This window comes from Talpa europaea, assembly GCF_964194135.1.
Source record: "Talpa europaea genome assembly, chromosome: 4".
In the NCBI taxonomy this organism is placed as follows: Eukaryota; Metazoa; Chordata; class Mammalia; order Eulipotyphla; family Talpidae; genus Talpa; species Talpa europaea.
In genome coordinates this window covers 113115508-113121507 of record NC_140070.1, presented here as the reverse complement: position 1 = coordinate 113121507, position 6000 = coordinate 113115508, and positions in this window count along the sequence as shown.

Genomic DNA, 6000 nt, shown 5'->3' with positions numbered 1-6000 from the left:
CAGGCAGCTCTGGGCAACCCATTCTCTGCTTTAAGAATTCTCCATGGACTTTGGATAAAGTCAACATCCTGTGCAGATTGCTTGCTCTGCTGCCACACCCTCATGCTTCCTTGTTCCTTTCTCTGAATTATTTTCCCCTTCTTGTCTAGGTCCAAATTTTGACAACTCCATTGTCTCCTCTCTCATATGCTCATTTTTCTTATTCTCCCCATAATAAACTACTTATAAATCCTTGATCCTCCAATGATCTCACGATTCTCAGTCTTTGCTTGTTTGCATCCTTTGCCTGCAACATTTCTCCTTGCCCTACATTCTTTATTATTATTATTATTTTTATTTTATACATTTTTTTACATCATTTTTGCACAATGTATGCATTTTCATCTTGGCCAGTCCCTAGACAATTCCCACTCCCCTTGTTTTGATCCTACTCACTCCTCCTCCCCTGCCCCCCCAACCCCCCCAGTGTGTCTCTGGTTAATTGTTGCTTGTTCATTTTGCTTTTTACTTTATTATAATAAGGTAAGTAATGTGTATTCTTCCCTCAGAAGCTCTCATTTTACCTATTGTTTCTTTGAGCAGATCTTCTGTGCCCATCACTTCCTTAGGGCCTGGATTCCCCTTCCAAGGTTTCCCTGGACACTGACTCATCCTTATCCTAATACTATAGTAATGATGTGTATGTATGTATATATATTAATAACCCCAACTAGCCTCTTAGTAACCTCCTTGGCAGTGCCTTACTTCCATTTGTATCCCTAGTAGTCAAGTGCTTGCCTTGTAGCATAACTTGAAAATATTTGTGAAAGAATAAAAAAAAAGTTAGAAGTAATTCCTCTCTAACTCTAAACATGCATAACACTTTGAAATACAATGACTGGGCCTCCCCAGTGGTGCAGCGGGTTGAGCACCGTGCTGTGAAGCTGTTTGCAGCCATTGCCGCACGCTTTGATTCCTGGCCGGCCAGGGAGATTCCCACATGGCACGGCAGACCTCTCTTGCCTTGCCCGCTGTTCCCCTCAGCAGTGTCTTCGGTCCGTCTGCCTGTTCTGCTCCCAGCTCTGTCTCTGGTGAATTCTCTCACCCTCCTGCGCCTCTGGCCGGTACCCCAGTTCTTGTATAAATAAATAAATCTCAAAAAAAATACAATGACTTTCTTCTTTGTGTAAAAGTATTATATACAACTTATTAGATTTTGTTCTTTGTTATTACTGAGGTAATGTTGGCTTACATTGTTGTTTGTATTTTGGGAGTACAGAGCCCCCCACCCCTTCAGGTGTTATTACCAAAGTGCACGCCCCATTATGATCCACCACTACCTTGTCCCAAGGTGCTCCTTTCCCTCCTTGCTCTCTCCCCTCCCCCTCTGGATTTATCGGTCTAATAATCAATTTTCCAAGATTAGTTTTTAAATCTAGCTTTACCTATTCCCTTTGTTATGTTCTCTATATTCCAATTATAAGTGCCACTATCCTGTATTTCATTATTTTTTTAAAGTTTTTTTTTTTTTAAGATTTATTTATTTATTTATACAAGCACCGGGTACAGTCAGAAGCGTGGGAGGGTGAGAGAATTCCCTGGTGGCCAGGGAGCATCCGGGGATGGAACCGGCACCACAGAGGCTGCGGGCAGCTTCTCAACCCAACGCTCAACCGCTGCGCCACCGGGGAGGCCCCTGTATTTCTGTCTCTCTTTCTCACTTATTTACCTTGGCATGATTCCTTTCAGCTTCATCCACATTGCTGCAAAGAGCCTGAATTTTAGGCTCTGTTCTTTTAGAACAGAATCCATGACTGGGTCAAATAAGTGTCATATTCAGGGGTATCGACATGACAGATGTTCAAGAAATATTTACTTGAAGAAGTCTTTTGCTATAGGGTAACCAATATAATAATAATAACAACAACAACAATAATAATAATAATCACTTAAATTGGCCACATTTGAGAGCGAAGGTAATGCTATTAATAATTACCCTGAGACAATAGGCATGAGTTGGAATTATCCACTGTAATCAGGACATACCTGACCCTGTTTAGCAACTCACTTTTGCCAGATCATGAAGAGTTGTTTCTGTAGAGTTTGATTTAAATTAAGGTGCTGGGTAAGGGACTATGGTGATGGGACACAGGTGAATTTGTGGTGGGAATCTCACGGGGACCACACCTGAGAGGAGAAAGCATACATCGTACAAAGAAGCTCAATACCTTTGAGCACTTACAGTATGCAAGGTGCTTTTATATTCATTATTTTATGTGATCCGTGCTATAAAGTTACAGATAAAGGTGGGACAGTAGATTTCCATCCAGTGGATGAATGAATGAATGACTATGGATGAGGCCCTGGGAAAGAAAATGATGTAATATATACATATATATATATATTCATATATATATATGAAATATAAAGCAAATTATATTGGGTCAGAGGGAATTATACTAAGTTTCTGGGAGGACATACTGAATATGGAAAGTTATCATTTCACAGTTAAACTGTAAGTGTGAGTCAGTGACAGGAACAGATAAACTGCCCAGGATTCTTGCTTCTCTTTATTCTTTACCTCTGTGAATGTTACTTGGCTTTTGATTAAGTGGGAGCATATGCAATAGGACACATTAAAATTTTGATAATTTTGAACTGTAATAATTAGTCATTATAAAATAGAAGGAAACAAAATCAAATCTGTTTCTTCTTCCTACCTCTGCCACAGTGATCAAGCATAATCTTTTAATTGTAATCAGAGGTAGGAATAAAATGTCAAAGTCACGTGCTTTAAAGAATTTAAAGCTATCATCTCAACGTAGGAACTACTTTTTTCCCCTTAAAGAAAAGCACTTAGATTACTTAGATATCAATTCAGTAAATTTAAGAGATTGATTTTGTAATGCCTTTCTTATCCATGCTTTATTTAGGAAAATCAGCTCCCAATATACGCTACATTTGGGTCAGTTTGATCTGCTGTTACCAATAGGTTGGTAAATTTGAGGTTAAACAGACCGTGAGAGAATACAAAAATTTGAGTTTGGAAGGAGTGTTAAAAAGGTTGAGTGGGGATAGGAAAAGCAGTGTGAGGAATCATGAACACCAATATCTTTGAGCACTTGCAGTATGCAAGGTGCTTTTATATTAATTATATTATGTGGTCCATGCCATAAAGTTACAGATAAAGATAGAATAGTAGACCTCCATCCAGTGGATGAATGAATGAATGACTGTGGTTGAAGGCCCTGGGAGAGGAAATGACTTCCTCAGGGCCATGCCTTTATTAGGACAGTTGAGACTAGACCCAAAGTCTCTTGCCTCCTACTCTGAGCCTCCTTCCCTGTGCTCAGTTGTTGAGTACTTCATCTGGGCATTGTATAGGAGACTTAAAAAAATGTTACTTGCCTACTTGGAATTTGCAAATGCCACAAGAACATTTGTACTGCTTATATTTCTGTTCAAGAAATAATGATACAGTTCTTTCCCTATTTGTCTATTATGCAAGGTGCCACAGGCAAAAAAGTTTGCAACAAACTAGCCAGCTGAAAGGAGCTTTCTCAGTGTCCTACAGATATCTGAGCCTCAGGTTATACGGTCACTCCCACCTGGGTAATCTGGAATCAGAAGGGATTAGGATCTTAGGTGAAACATTAAGGTATTGTGCAACTCCATGAGTCAACCTGGCTGATGAGCTGATACTGTGTGCCTGACTAATGTTGTAATGTTATAATGGAAGGTGAAGCTAATAGTCCCTTTGATTTAAAAAAAAAAAAAAAAAATTAGGGTTGTGAGCATGAACAACTAACTGATTATTCTCCATGGACATCTATTTTTCTTCTTCTTTTGTTTTTTTTTAGAATTGTAATGATATTGTATATTCAAAATTTATCTGAATATTCCTGGTGACCATAAAGTAAAACCTCATTTAATGTTAATGACAGAAATGAGCATACACTGGAAATTTTTTAACGAAATTATTCCTGAAAAATACTGTGGAAGGGGCCTCCCCTGGTGGCACAGTGGTTGAGCGCTGGGTTGCGAAGCTGCCCACAGTCTCTGCAGCACCGGTTTGATTCCCGGCCACCGGCGAGGGTCCCACATGGTGCGCAGACCTCTCCTGCCGCCCGCTGCTCCCCTCAGCAGTGTACTTCGTCAGTCTGCCTGTTCTGTTCCCTGCTCTGGCTCTGGTGAATTCTCTCACCCTCCCACGCTTCTGACTGTACCTAGTACTTGTATAAATAAATAAATTAATTAAAAAAAATACTGTGGAAGGCGGCATGTGGAACCAACACAGTCCATTTTCCCTCCAGCTTTGGGACTAACTACTGTTTATTAGTTGAGTACTAGAAGAAGCAGGTAGCTTTTAACTAGTCCATTTTGAATAGACAATGGGCATCTTTAAACAACAGAACCAGTGAGGTGAGAGAGTACATTATGGAAAGTGGGCAGAGATTGGGAGAAGCAGTGTGGGATAGTAGGTTCCCATCTTAGGTTGCCTACTCATATGAGCCCTGCTGGAGAAGATCACCAACAGCATTTAAATCATTATCTCTCCTCTCTCTGTTTACACATGCAATATGTAAATTTTAAATGCACAAATGGTGGGAGGTGCACTCCCACCATTAGGTGTAATGAAAACCTAAGCTCAAAGAAAGAGAGAAATTGGGGATCACTTTCTAGGGCAGAAATGGCCAGATTTGACAACTGATTGAAAACACATCATGAATGGCCTTAAGGGGGCCTCCCTGGTGGCACAAGGGGTTAAGTGTCAGCTCTATGAAGCAAACTGCAGCTATTGCAGCACGAGTTCAATCCCCGGCCAGGGAGGTGACCCACACATGGCACAGCAGACCTCTCCTGTCTAGCCCGCTGCTCCCCTCAGCAGTGTATTTCAGTCAATCTCTGTCTCCAGTGAATCACCCCCACACCTCTGGCCTGTATCCCAGTTCTTGTATACATAAATAAATAAATTAAAAAAAAAGAATGGCCTTAAGTTGTGACTGGTGAAGTTGGTGGAATACAAGTAGGGAGATGAGAAAATGGAAGATGGCAGCATGTTCAAGTTAAAGACATGTAAGTTTGGGGATTCTCAAAGGTTGGATAACCTATAGGGGATACTAATTTTAATCAACAACTCAAAAGCAGGGAATAAAAATTTGAAAATTGTCCATAATTGGGACCTTAAAGATAAAACTAAAGTTATTCTGCAAAGTAGGAGAAATCTAGTGGCATTCAATTTGAGCTTTACCCCACCTCTTCTCAGGAAATGCACACACAGAATGTCTTAGCTAACTCAGTGAGTGGAAGGCCAAACTTTAGAAATATGGGTAAAATCTCATCAAACTTATTTCAACATATTATTCCACACAAAACATCAAACATGGGTTGATGAAAAGATTCAAGTGTCAAAAGAAGGACTGCAACTTTCCAAATTTTGGGGGGTTTTGTCTTAAAAAAGAAGAGTCTTATTATCTTCATCTTATTATAGACACATAGGAAGATTTAAAGTGATATGTGCTTATCGTAAGAAAAAAATAGGTAACCATAAAGAAAAAAATCATCTTATTGTTTAAAATTAACCACTTTTAAAACATTGGTGGATACACATTCAGTTTCTTTTCATTTTAAAGTACCATGTACACAAGAATAATGGCAATATATGACCACACTCAGAACTGTACATGAAATGTGCATAATGGTATCATTCATGCCGACCTAAAAGTTGAAATATTCAGCTACTGATGAATTGATAAATAAAACGGGTATATCTAAACAATGAAATATAAATAATCAATATCAATCAGTATCAATACATGCTACAACATGGATGAACCTTGGAAACATGCTAAGTGAAAGAAGCCAGAGGCAAAAGTCCATATATTGCACAATGCCAGTTATAAAAATTGTTCAGAATAGGCAGATCCATAGAGACAAAGTAAATTTGTGGCTGCTTGGGGCTGCAGGTAGGAATAGGGAATGAGGTAAGAGGGTGCAAGATTTCCTTTTGGGACATGGAAC